Source organism: Aquarana catesbeiana, linkage group LG09, assembly GCF_042186555.1.
Source record: "Aquarana catesbeiana isolate 2022-GZ linkage group LG09, ASM4218655v1, whole genome shotgun sequence".
Taxonomy (NCBI): domain Eukaryota; kingdom Metazoa; phylum Chordata; class Amphibia; order Anura; family Ranidae; genus Aquarana; species Aquarana catesbeiana.
Window position 1 is genome coordinate 228,593,003 of NC_133332.1, and position 13,952 is coordinate 228,606,954.

Genomic DNA, 13,952 nt, shown 5'->3' on the forward strand with positions numbered 1-13,952 from the left:
TCTTCAGGGTGTAGCTTCCTCCACATATCATACAGTTCCACTTCCCGACATAGTCATCCAAAGGGGGAGAGACGCCCATTGGTCATTGACCCTGGAGCTGGGCATCTGTCCCACCTCATATCGACAACACTATTGAAATCTCCAAGTACCAATAATGGTATCCGAGGAGAGACCCCTGCAAAGGAAATAAGCTGACAAATTATTTCTGAATTATATGGGGGAGGTATATATATAGCGGCAAGGATCAACTCAAAATCATCCAGCTTGCATTGTAAAAAAATATATTTGCCATCATCATCTTCCATAGTCCTACTGCAGGAGAATACAACACCAGCATAGACCAGAATTGTAACCCCCTTGAGTGAGAGGTATATAACGAGTGGTAAGCCTCTCTTACCAATCGGCGCTTCCAAAACCTGGTCATGTTGGATGTGGCATGTGTCTCCTGCAGACAGGCGGGACGAAAAGAAGCAATATAGTCAAATATAAATTGTCTTTCTAATTCTCATTCATTCTAATTCTAATTGATTGATTTACCATAGGTACAATGGCATAAGAACATCACTAGTCAACCATCCTGTACTGTACACAAAAATATGATATATATAAATGCAGAACATGAAAATACTCCAAGATGAACCCCCCAAAAAAACCCAAAAGGTTCCTCACGGGAAAAAAAAGCAACTGATGTAGAAAAAAAAACATTCAGTGGCTATTGCTGATTGAGCCTCCGACAGCCTGGCTTTAATGAAAAAAAACAAGGAGAAAAAATAAAATATATATCTCAATGCTCCGTCATTTCATACTGTATACATATATAAATTTACTAGAGGGGTGAAGCTATCACCCCACAGTCTGAGTTTTAACCTGACCATGAAGCCAGTCCTGTGAATCCTGTGGTGTTTGGAATATTTGTACATTGCCTTCGTAGTTCACTTGCAGACGGGCAGGGTATAGCATTGAATATTTAAGCCCTTGGAGTAACAAACGTTTCTTCACTTCTTGAAAATTTGCCCTCCGTTTCCGAACCTCTGGTAAAAAGTCAGGAAAAAACATAATTTTGACTCCATTATATATAATATCATTTAGGACCCGTGCCTGCAGCAGAATACTTTCATTATCTCTATAATTTAGAAAACGTATTAAAAAAGGTCAAGGTGTTTTTCACATTTTCTGAAAATGGGTAGGGACCCGGCGGGCACGTTCTATTACAAGTAGTGAAAAGAAATGTTCCTTGCCGAAAATTTCAATGAGCAAAGCTAACTGGGTCATTACCCTCGGCATTCTCTGGTATGCCCAACATTCGGACATTATTTGAGCGTAAACGATTCTCCATGTCTTCAATTTTAGAGATAGTAGTATTTAACTTGCGGGTAGCTGTCTTCATCTCTGTTACCATGGGAGGAAAAGTATCCTCTATGCCACTAACCCTGTTTTCTAAGATCTTAGTGTGTTCCTGTACTTTTTGGAGCTCCCCACGTATAAAGACAACTTCTTCTTGTCTGGCCTGAACCTGGCCTGTGAGCACAGAGAGGGAGGAAGAGCAGTGTTGTATCAAAAAATAAACATGCCTTAATGTTGGTTCAAAAGCCTTTCCGACTGTACTCTCCCCTTCAGTTGATTTCTGACTAAAGACTGTTTGAGCAGTTTGAACAGTTGGTGTTCATACTCACATTGAGCATAGCCCACTACTCGCAGCCCCAACACAGCACAAAAGGCACAAGGACAGCGCAGGCACAAGGAGCCTGCGTAGCACAAGCACAGCCAGGACAAACCGTTCAGGTATACAGGTATGCAGTGGAATGCGGTGGGGGTGCGGTGGGGATGGACATGAGAATGAGGACAGGAACACCACCTCGGTCACAGCTTTATCACAGCCCCCTGTGCCTTTCTCCTGTTTCTCCCATCAGTCCAGTCAGTGCAGTAGGCAAGGCAGCAAAAGAAGCGACTCAAACAGCGGCTCGATCAGTGGCTCAGTCAGCCTTTCGGTTTTGCTCTTCAGTATGCCTCAGACAGCCTAAAATGGCTCAAACAGCATACAACACTCAGTATGCTCGTTTTATGGAGGCATCATAGGGATAGAGCATGGTGTGAGATACAAAGACGGAGCACTAACAATGATTAGTCAGCCAGGCATCAGAGCTCAATCAGCTGTGAGTGCTCACAGCTGCTCACATTCTCATCCTCAGTGCAAAGAGGAATTTCTACACTGGCCACCAATGTAATGGAGATTTACACTGACCACTAATGTAATAGGGATTTACACTGATCACTAATGTAATAGAAGCATTCACAGTAAGCCCCAATGTAAGTAGGGATTCACACTGGCTACTAGTGTGAATGAAAGGATTGTACACCAAGCCCCAATGTAATGAGAAGATTTACACTAACCGCCAACGTAACCAAGACATTTAGCCTGCGTTCATATTTGTGTGTGTTGGGAACACATGCAAAATTGCTTTCCTGACACCACAGAAACGTGCTGCTCTTTAGCAGATACACAGCCGTGCTATTAATGGTTTGACACCCCCATGCATCTACTGAGATGTGCCTATTCACATGCACCAAAGATTCATGATGCTGTGGTACCATGTTATTTTGAAAAAGGGTTCCACCTCCAATTTGCTTACCTTTTTCAGAACAGGCTGATGTTAGGCTTAATGACAACAGTTGTAGGCAGAACTTTCAAGCATGCCCCTTTATCTCCCCAGTGGGCGGCATTCAGCAGAAGTGATGGTGGATATGACCTCAGGGGGACATGATATACATATGAATGCCGCATCTATTTACATATCAATGCAGCCGCTCCGTGGCTGTTTACTTATTAATGCCGCCGCTATTTACATATCAGTGCAGATTATTTACATGTCAACACAGGGTCTGCAGGTGAGTCATCTGTACACTGCAATTGGGAAGAGCTGGGCACTATTAGTAACAAAAGTTCACACTGAGATACCGGGACACAGCACGGGACTAAAACTTTCAAGGGACAAGGGAATTTAAACTGGGATAGTTGGCAAGTATGAGACAGCTGTTTTGGGCCCCACAACAATGATGGAGCCCAGGGCAGCTGCCAATTTTGCCCTGCCTTCAAAACGGCCCTGGTGCTCCCGAGTCCTGCTTCTATGTGTATTCACACAGAAAGCAGGACTCAGCCCCGCCCCCTGGCCACCGCGTCATTGGATTTGATTTACAGCAGCGAGAGCCAATGGCTGCGCTGCTATCAATCTATCCAATCAAGAGCTGAGATAACGGGCAGAGAGGTAGAGCGCGTCTCCGCCATGGGAACGAACAGGCTCAGGTAAAACGGGGGGGCTGATCAGTGTCAGAAGTTTTTTAGGATGCATTAAGGTGAAAAAAGACAAGGGTTTACAACCCCTTTAAGCCCAGAGTGGCCGTAACTGTAACCGATATTTTCAGAAGTCAAACTGGTTTTCACTGGAACACATGAAGGTTTCCCCTTACCACCCGTTCCAGTAAAAACTGCTGCAACAGACCACCTTTGGCAGAGTGAATGCACTGAGGTAAGGGGGAGTTACTGATATAAGGGGGACTTAGATATCAGTGCCCCCCCTTATCTTACTTTATTCACTCCTCCTTACATCAGTGACGCCCCCCCCCCTCAAACTGGCCTGACGGCGCTTTCACTGACCTCCTCTCAGGTGCACCATGCAGGGCTCAGTCAGACGGTCCTCTCCAGGTTCCAGCTTGGCAGCTCTGGTTTAATCCTATATTCTCCTCTCCATAGTCCACAAACGTCTGAGTCCTCCTGCAACCCCAGTCCCGGCTGCGCTCCCACTCTTGACTCCTCTCCAGGGTCCCCCTCAGAGACTGCATACATGGTACAAGAGATGGTCAGAGACTGCGGACATGTTACAAAAGATAGTTAGAGATTGTGGACATGATACAAGAGATGGTTAGAGATTGTGGACATGATACCAGAGATGGTTAGAGATTGGGAACAGGATACTTTAGATGGTTAGATGCTGTGGACATAGATCAGTAGATGGTTAGAGGCTGCGGACATAATACAGGAGATGGTTTGAGGCTACAGACATGGTACAGAAGATGGTTAGAGGCTGCAGATATTGTACAGGAGTAGGTTAAAGGCTGCAGATATGGTACAGGAGATGGTTAGAGGCTGTGGACATGATACAAGAGATGGTTAGATGCTGCGGACATGGTACAGGAGATGATTTGAGGCTGCAAACATGGTACAGGAGATGGTTAGAGGCTGCAGACATGGTACAAGAGATGGTTAGAAGCTGCGAACATGGTACAGGAGAGTCCTGGCTGTTGTGGAGATGATTCATGAAAATGCCCAATGACATCACCGGCTGCACGCCCAGCCGACCCCCACCGAGCTTGCACAGATGTAAAGTCGACCGAAGGCCATCCTTTTACGTCCATAAACTGACATTTATGGACAGGCTGTAAATTATTAAAATTTGTGGACAGTTGGAAACCCTGCTGTGCACATTCACATGGGTATATAAAGATCCACAGGCAAGGTGAACAGCACTGCAGTGATCTTCTAGTGCAGGGGTCTCCAAACTTTTTAAACAAAGGGCCATTTTATTGTCCTTCAGACTTTAAGGGGGCTGGACTGTGACCAACAGGAGTGGAAATTTTCTAAACATCAGTAAACATCACCACATTTGGTATTAGGAGGAGGAATAGTGCCCCATCGTTGGTATCATTAGGAGGAATAGTACCCCATTGTTGGTATCAGTTGGCAGAATAGTGGGAGGAATAGTGCCCCAAGGGCCAGAAAAAGGCAAGCAAAGGACCACATCCAGCCCCTGGGACCACAGTTTGGAGACCACTGTTCTAGTGCATGCAATCAGGCCCTCCTAAAGGCCACATACAGAGAAATAAGTCCAGGATTGCTGCACTTAAAATTTATTAAGAAAATAACTTACTATGTAACGTAAGAATGCTTTAAAAATATATATATTGATCATCACAAGGTATTACACACAAAGGAAGCAATACAAAGTGAACAGGATAACTTTTAACATAAGTACAGTACTGTGCAAAAGTTTAGGCATGTGTAGAGAAATGCTGTAAAGTAAGAATGCTTTCAAAAAAATATATTTAATTTTTTTTTTTATCCATTCACAAAATGAAAAGTGAGCAAACAGAAGAAAAATCGAAATCAAATCAGTATTTGGTGTGACTACCTTATGGCTTCAACCAGCATCAGTTCTTACACTTGCACAAAGTCAGAGATTTTGCAGGATTAGAGTCAGGTGTATAATTAACCAATTATATAGTACCGAGCAGGTCCTAATTATCATCAATTTTATATGTAGGTTGAAACACAGTCATTAGGTGAAACAGAAACAAAAATATGTTAGAGTTGGACGTGATAGAGTGCCACAGTGATTGGTCAAGCCCCATAGTGCTGGTCCCAAAACCCGATGGCACTATCAGGTTTTGTAACGACTTTAGGAAACACAACAGTGTGTCCCAGTTCGATGCATACCCAATGCCTCTGGTTGACGAACTCTTGGACAGGTTGGGACAGGCTGGCTACATAACAACCCTAGACCTAACGAAAGGCTTTTGGCAAATACCCCTAACTGAATTGGCCAAGGAGAAGACTGCCTTTTCCACTCCTGAGGGCTCGTTTCAGTATAAGCAGATGCCTTTTGGTCTGCATGGGGCCCCTGCATTGTTCCAGCGAATGATGGAGAAAAATTTTAGACCACATCGCCCGTATGCAGCCACTTATTGGAACAATGTGGTCATCCACAGCCCAGATTGGGAATCGCACCTGCCCTGAGTACAAGCAGTGGTAGATTCCCTTAGGGAAGCAGGTCTCACGGCCAACCCAAAAAAATGTGCCATAGGCCTGGAGGAGGTCAAATACCTTGAGTATGTTATTGGCCAGAGACTGGTCAAGCCTCAGACCAATAAGATTGAGGCAATTCAAAAATGGCCCCAACCAGTAAACAAGAAACAAGTTTGGGCCTTCCTGGGCATTACGGGGTATTATAGAAGGTTTATGCCTGACTTACGCAATAGGCATCGGAAGTGACGTCATAAGGCTCCAGGGTAGAGCCTTGTGACGTCACTTCCGGTGCCTATTGCGGAAGTGTGGTGAGGAGGGGAGTGTGTCACTACTCCCATTTTATACTGCAGATTTTGTTCTTACCTGATGTAAGCAGCTTTTTTTAGTAAACAAGTTTGACTTTATCTGGCAATATTGCACTATGGTGTTTTTTTTTGTTTTCTTTGAGTGCCATCTACACAAGAAGTATTTGTGTTTTGGAGCTAGCTTTTCTCTATAGATGGAACTACCCAGTGGTGAGCGCAGGATGTGGTGGTAAAATTCCATGCAGCATTTTGTCTTTGCTTGGGACCTAAATGTTTCCACAGATCCCCCAGCAGGAGTCCCCATTCGCTTTCTGATGAGCCTTGTTTGACCTTTTGGGTCATTGTTGGAGGTGAGCGGCCAATCTATAAATTTTACAATCGATGTTGGATTGATGCTTTGTTTTCCTTATATTAGGCTACCATTTTATGAGACATCCATCTCTATATAAACTGATTCCTACCATTTGGGTTTTACTTGGACTTTTTTTGCACTTTATTTTAGTTTTCGTATTTCACTCCCCCTTTTTTTGCATTTGTTTACACAGTGATTTTGAGTACACTACGAAGTGGTTGCAGCTATTCACATTCGTTATACTTTTGTTTTTTTTAGTTTGCTCTGATTCTTTATTCCACTATATTCACTGGAGTTTGATGGTTTATTTTAAACTACACATAGTAGCGCGCAAGTTTAATTCCTATAACACTGATGTTTCTAGATGCCACATAGGATAGCATTACCCGTGTGGGCCACGAACAAGGAACGCTTTCCAGGGTCCTGTGAGTAGAGAGATGCTTGATGCCAGCTAAGTACAGCCAGATAGCGTCGTGGGATAAAGTCAGCTGCATGTGGCAGTATGAAAAGAAGGCCAGGACGTGCTTGATTTTGCCTGTCCCTGATCCAGGGCATGTGCCTAGAAACCTGCGGTAGGTGTTCCAGGCGGCGTGGTAGGCCTTCAGTGTGTTGCAAGACAGCAACCGGTTTATGAGAAGGGTTGCATTGTAATGGTGGTCCTTCAGACCATCGTCAGCTGCGACAAAGGTGGGATAGGAGAAGAGGTCGGTTCAGCTCCGGATTTCTGTAGGAAACAACGGGAAATTAAGGCAGGACAGTGTGTCTGCTGTGAAATTGCACTTGCCCGGAATGTAGATACAGTACACATTGAACTTGTAGTGAAGAGATATCTGCACCAGCCTGCGTAGGAAAGACATGATGGCCAGGGACTTGGACTTGCCTAGTTGGTAATTTCAGCTGTGGTCAGGTTGTCTGTGGAGAAGACCACAGTCTGCCCTACCCAGGAGTGGCCCCAGACCTGAGCTGCTGCAAAGATGGGGTAGAGCTTGAATAAGGAGGACGTCTGGCTAAACCCGGGGACCAAGAGGATCTCTTGTGGCCATGGGCCTGCGAACAAATGAGGGCCAAACAATTGCGGCGAAGCCTGTGGAGGCTGCGTCTGTTACTACGTGAGGTGATGAGGCCGATGGCACTGGGATGAACACGGACACGCCATTCTAGTTTTCAAGGAACTCGTTCCACATTGCCAGATCCGCGGTAGCTGCTTGGTCTAGCCTGAGGACTTGCTTGGGGTCCTATGCCTGAGAAAGGAAAACCAGGAGGTGTGAAATGAAGGGATGCCCCTGAGGGACAATCCTTATTGCAAAATTAAGTGCTGGGAAGTAGGCTGGCCTGCATGCAGAGGGTGTCAAGCGATGCCTAGGAAGGTGATGGACTGGGCCGGGCCTTCCACTTAGTGCTCTGCTATGGTCACATTGAGGTTGCCAAACCCTTAATTTGTCTAAATCTGAGGGGGGGTCACCGAGCCGTTCGATCAGCAGGAAGTCGTTGAGGTAGTGGATGACTACTGGCACTGCACGTGGTGAGTTAGGATCCAGGTGAGGGACTGAGTGAACGTATTGAAGAGCCATGGACTGCCCTTAGAGCAGAAGGTAAGTTTAGTGGCGAAGCAGTATGAGCCTTCCATTTGATGCTGTGCCATTACAACGACAGTTTGATAGGTAACAGCTTGAAGGCGTGCGAAATGTCCACCTTGGACAGCCGTGTGCCCCTGCCTATGCTGATGATGCGCTGTATGGCTAGGCCGAGGATGTGGAGCAGATGGTATTGGCTGGGCGACTGGGCAGGCTGCCCCCCGATTTGTCCAGCTGCGAATGACGAATGGTGGCAGGCATGCCCTGGGTAGCACGGGAGGTGGAGGGGATGGTCAGGGGATGTCTGGAATCCGTGTTGGAACACCCATTCGCCGTATGTGTGGAGGATTTGCAGATGGGGCAGAACTGGGAACATAAGCCCGCAAGTGGCTGCAGAAAAGTTTGGTGTCCAAGATGCCCCGATTGGGGTCGACTTGGAACTGAGTGTGTTTGGCTGCTGCTGCACCTGCGAATGACTGATGGTAGTCGTAGAAAGCGAAGCCTCTAACCCCTCAGACTGAGCGCTTCTGTGCTCAGAATCCACAGGGGGGGGTGTCGGAGGGGCGGAGTCAAGAGCTACGCTGTTGGTCCGTGAGATGAACGGGTCAAGCTGAACCCAACTGACCTGAGAGGGAAAAGACAGACATGTGAATGAGTGGCTGTGAACGTGTGCCACTGGTAGATGATGAGTGGCCATAACTGTGCCACTGGTAGACGAGTTGCAATGGCGTGCTGCCTCAAACCTTGTGAGGGGGGCAGAAAACAAAAGGAATTAGAGAAACTGGAGTGAGTATGGGGAGGAACCATGCACCATGCTAGTCATGCATTGAGGGAACCATGAATGCCAACATGTACTGTGACATACTGAAGCAGAGCATGGAGTGATGAACAATAAGAAAGGAATTCCCCCGGGATCATCTACAACGTCTCCTGTGTGAGCTGTGAACCTGCCGCAGTAAACCAAGGAGAGAAGCCGGCTGATCCTGTGTGATAACTGGGTGACCAGATGTGAGCGGCTCAGGGCGCAACGCCTCTTGGTGCGTGACATCACCGGGGTATCATACGGAGCATGCATGCTCCTTTCTCAAGTGATAAGGGGAAAGAAGAGGAACGAGTATAAATGCTCTGCACACAAAAGAAGTTAATTGGCCATATAACGCAATAGACTATCAGGCTGCCAATAGCTGGATTGCGACTGACAGGCTGAACATTAGACAAAAATCCCTGATTGAAATACATAGGTCTGTTTGTGTATTGATATGTTAATGAATGCAGCACGCAATATATGTCACTAACTCATGCATATACACATATAAGGATGTTATTATGAAAAAAAGGGGGGGGGGTGTTGTGAAGAAGAAAATGAAAGAAAAAGATTAATGATCAATATACAAAAGGGTTAAATTGGAATGTTACAAAGTATTAAAAAATATATTATGTTATAAAATATTATTAATTATATTATAAAGGATATTATTAAGAAAGATGGGAGTGAGGGAATGACCTTACAACAAACAAATGTAGTAATTTCTGAACAACCACTAATTTTGTTGTAGTAGTGTAAAAGTACAGGAAAAATTAGTATATGAAAAAATTATAAGCCAAGTGTTAGTGAAAGGTGTACATGTTGTACAATTATAGCTATATAGCTGTTTATTAGAGAATATGGAACTGTAAACTGGCTAAAAAGTGTTGGCAGTGATATACCGTAGCTACAGTATCTCACAAAAGTGAGTACACCCCTGACATTTATGTAAATATTTTATTCTTTTCATGTGACAACACTGAAGAAATGTCACTTTGCTACAATGTAAAGTAGTGAGTGTACAGCTTGTATAACAGTGTAAATTTAATGTCCCCTCAAAATAACTCAACACACAGCTATTAATGTATAAACCGCTGCCAAAAAAAGTGAGTACACCCCTAAGTGAAAATGTCCAAATTGGGCCCAAAGTGTCAATATTTTGTGTGGCCACCATTATTTTCCAGCACTGCCTTAACCCTCTTGGGCATGGAGTTCACCAGAGCTTCACAGGTTGCCACTGGAGTCCTCTTCCACTCCACCATGAAGACATCATGGAGCTGGTGGATGTTGGAGACCTTAGGCTCCTCCACCTTCCGTTTGAGGATGCCCCACAGATGCTCAATAGGGTTTAGGTGTGGAGACATGCTTGGCCAGTCCATCACCTTTACCCTCAGCTTCTTTAGCAAGGCAGTGGTCATCTTGGAGGTGTGTTTGGGGTCGTTATCATGTTGGAATACTGCCCCGCTGCCCAGTCTCTGAAAGGAGGGGATCATGCTCTGCTTCAGTATGTCACAGTACATGTTGGCATTTATGGTTCCCTCAATGAACTGTAGCTCCCCTGTGGCGGCAGCACTCATGCAGCCCCAGACCATGACACTCCCACCACCTGTAGGTAAGACACACTTGTCTTTGTACTCCTCACCTGGTTGTCGCCAGGCATGTACTGGCCATCGGGACTACCAGGAGTTTCAGTGGGCCGGTTTCAGTGACAGGCAGCCTGTCAAAGTAATGGCTGTGCGGCTTACGCAGCGATTAATTTGAGCACCGCTGTACTGCCCAGGGGCGGGCTGGGCCGGGGGGAAGTGTGGAAACTTTCCCCCCAGGCTGCCTACCTTATCTTCAAAACTGCCACTGTCTGCTATTTTTTTTCCCTGTACAGGGCAAAAAGTTGGCCGCGGCGGCTGCCGACTGGCTATTTGTCTGCTGTGCTACATTCTGGGAGTTGTAGTCCGAACCACGCTCAAGTTCCTGGTGGCAGTGGGTGGAACTGAGCAGCGCAGCAAACTACCACTCCCAGGAATCTCAGAGGCAGGCAGAGGCAGGGTGTGCGGCACGCCAGGGGATGCATCACAAACGTCATGTGATTGGCTCAGGCTGTGGGCTGGGCGCTGGCTTGAGCGGCTGCAACTAGTTTCAAGGACAGTGAATGAAAGAGCAGCCACCAGCTTGCTTTGAGTCAGTGAGATGAGCAGCTTACCCCTCCACTACACTCCCGGAGTCTTTGGACAGGAGGCAGGCAGAGGCAGCTTGGAAGTTGTCATTACCCCCCCAAGAGGCTGTACAAGGACCTGCTGAGGTTAGAGAGAGACCGAGACCCTGACACCCCCAGCTGACCCCCACATCCCATTCCCCCCTCCCCCGCATACACTCCATTTACCTTACCCCAGTGTCCTGCCCACCACCCAGTAACCTCAAAAAAGGAAATAGCCCTCAACACTCTCTTTCTGTCAGGTCCTGTGCTGGCCATGGCCTGTTAGCCCTGCTGGCCATGACCTGTAGGCAGTGGATTCAGGAGGAGGGGCTGACTTGGGCTATGGCCCCCAGTGGGTCCCCAAAAAGCTTTGGGTCTCCGCATTACCAATGACCATTATTAGCCCCAAGTCCCAAGGCCTGGGGTTGGTCGGGAACAGGCTATTGGCCACTTGCCCTGGGGCCGATTTCGAGCCTAACCTGGGCGGGTGCACACCAGGCTGCCTCTGAAGGGAAGGGGGGGCACCGTCGGTTTACACAGAGCGGGGATCTCCATCTTCCGCTTACCCAGCGCGGCTGAGTAACATACGAAGTCCCACTTACTGCACCGACTCCAAAAAACCATTTATACTTAAAGTGGAATGTTGCTGCTTTTTTTTTTGATTTTTTTTTTGTTTTTTGTGCAATTGTGTATAGTTTATATACTCTTTTTGTGTGTGTTTGCAAAATTTTTGTCCCAGTCCAGCCATGCTTGACACCATCTGAACCAAATAAGTTTATCTTTGGTCTCATCAGACCACAGGACATGGTTCCAGTAATCCATGCCCTTAATCTGCTTGTCTTCAGCAAACTGTGGGCTTTCTCGTGCATCTCGTGCATCTTGTTTCCTTTTAGGATGACAGCCATGCAGACTAATTTGATGCAGTGTGCAGCATATGGTCTGAGCACTGACAGGCTGTCCCCCCGCCCACACATCCCTTCAACCTCTGCAGCAATGCTGGCAGCACTCATACGTCTATTTCCCAAAGACAACCTTTGGATATGATGCTGAGCATGTGCACTCAACTTCTTTGGTCGACCATGGCAAGGCCTGTTCTGAGTGGAACCTGTCCTGGTAAACCGCTGTATGGTCTTGGCCACCGTGCTGCAGCTCAGTTTCAGGCTCTTGCCAATCTTCTTATAGTCTAGGCCAGTGATTGTAAACCTTGGCACCCCAGATGTTTTGGAAATAAATTTCCCATGATGCTCATGCACTCTGCAGTGTAGTTAAGCCTCATGGGAAATGTAGTTCCAAAATATCTGGGGTGCCAAGGTTCGCCATGAGGTGCCATGTTGAACTTCCAGTGACCAGTATGAGAGAGTGAGAGCGATAACACCAAATTTAACACACCTGCTCCCCGTTCACACCTGAGACCTTGTAACACTAACGAGTCACATGACACCGGGGAGGGAAAATGGTTAATTGGGCCCAATTTGGACATTTTCATTTAGGGGTATACTCACTTTTGTTGCCAGCGGTTTAGACATTAATGGCTGTGTGTTGAGTTATTTTGAGGGGACAGCGAATTTACACTGTTAAACAAGCTGTACACTCACTACTTTACATTGAAGCAACGTGTAATTTCTTCAGTGTTGTCACTTGAAAAGATATAATAAGATATTTACAAAAATATGAGGGGTCTACTCACTATTGTGAGATACTGTATATTATGGTACTGATTTCTAATTCTTCATTCAACCCATTAGGTGCAAGAGTATTGAGATATAACAAGTGTTTGGCGCAAAGGTTAAAAGCAATAATCCACATAAATGACAATATTATGCATATAAATGATGAACTGGAACAAGGGATAAGAAAAGATAATAGTAGTCCATGATGGTGTGCATAAAGTCGATGATGAGGTATAAAGCCCACATTCACGGCAGCCCTCTAATGGGGATGGAAACAATATTCCCAAAAAGCACTGTAAGAAACAAAGAAAGGAGGCGCCTCTGGGTGCAGACTTAAAAACTATTTTAATAAAAAGAGCAGCAACAGAGATTGCACTCACATTTGTGTTGAGTTAAAAAGGCATATGAGAGTCCCAGATGTAACTGGAGTGGTCCGTAAGGTCGATCATCCCTGCCATGGATGTGTAATCAGACTGGTCTTTCAGATGCACTGTTTCTCACACGTCCTTCATTGCCGACACCACTCCACACAGCCTCCTCCACATTTCACGTTCACATAATTTCAAGAAACCTTAGGCTTCCAATTGTTAGGTATAGCTTCCAATACCCATACCTGCAGGCCTGTGGTGGATTTGTTATGATGTTCCAAAAAGTGAAAACCGACGATGTTTGCCGAAGTGTTATCTCAGTGGACGGATGGTGCGGCCAACATCTAGCAACTTGCAAGGACATGTGTCAGGGACATGGCCGTCGCAGGACTGGCAATGTTGCCTATATCCAACATGGATGCTCTCAGAGAACCCAGGCACGCGTGGGATCGCCGTGTGTGCGACGGCGCGCAAGTGACATGAGACAGATGCTGGCGCCAACTGCCCTATTTAAACCTGCTACTGAAGACAGGATGTTGCCGGATTATCATCAGCTCCCCTGTGTTCCTTGTGCTTCTGTATCTCTGATTTGTGGACTCCCCATTACCGACCCGGCTTGCCTTGACCCTGCTCTCTGATATCCCGACTTGACCCCTGGCTTGCACCTGGACTTTGCTACCACTTATTCTCTTGTGTCTGACCCCGGCTTGGCTCCTCAACTCTGCTGTTCCTGTTTCCAGTGTATGATCCCGGCTTGCTCTTGTTTATGCTTCTGGACTGATCTACCCTATCTGACCTTTGACCAGGCTCCCGGTTTCTCTCCTTACCAAGTACCTCTAGTGCTACCTGCCTGCTACAGTCATCTCTTGGTGATCAACTCATCAGACTAC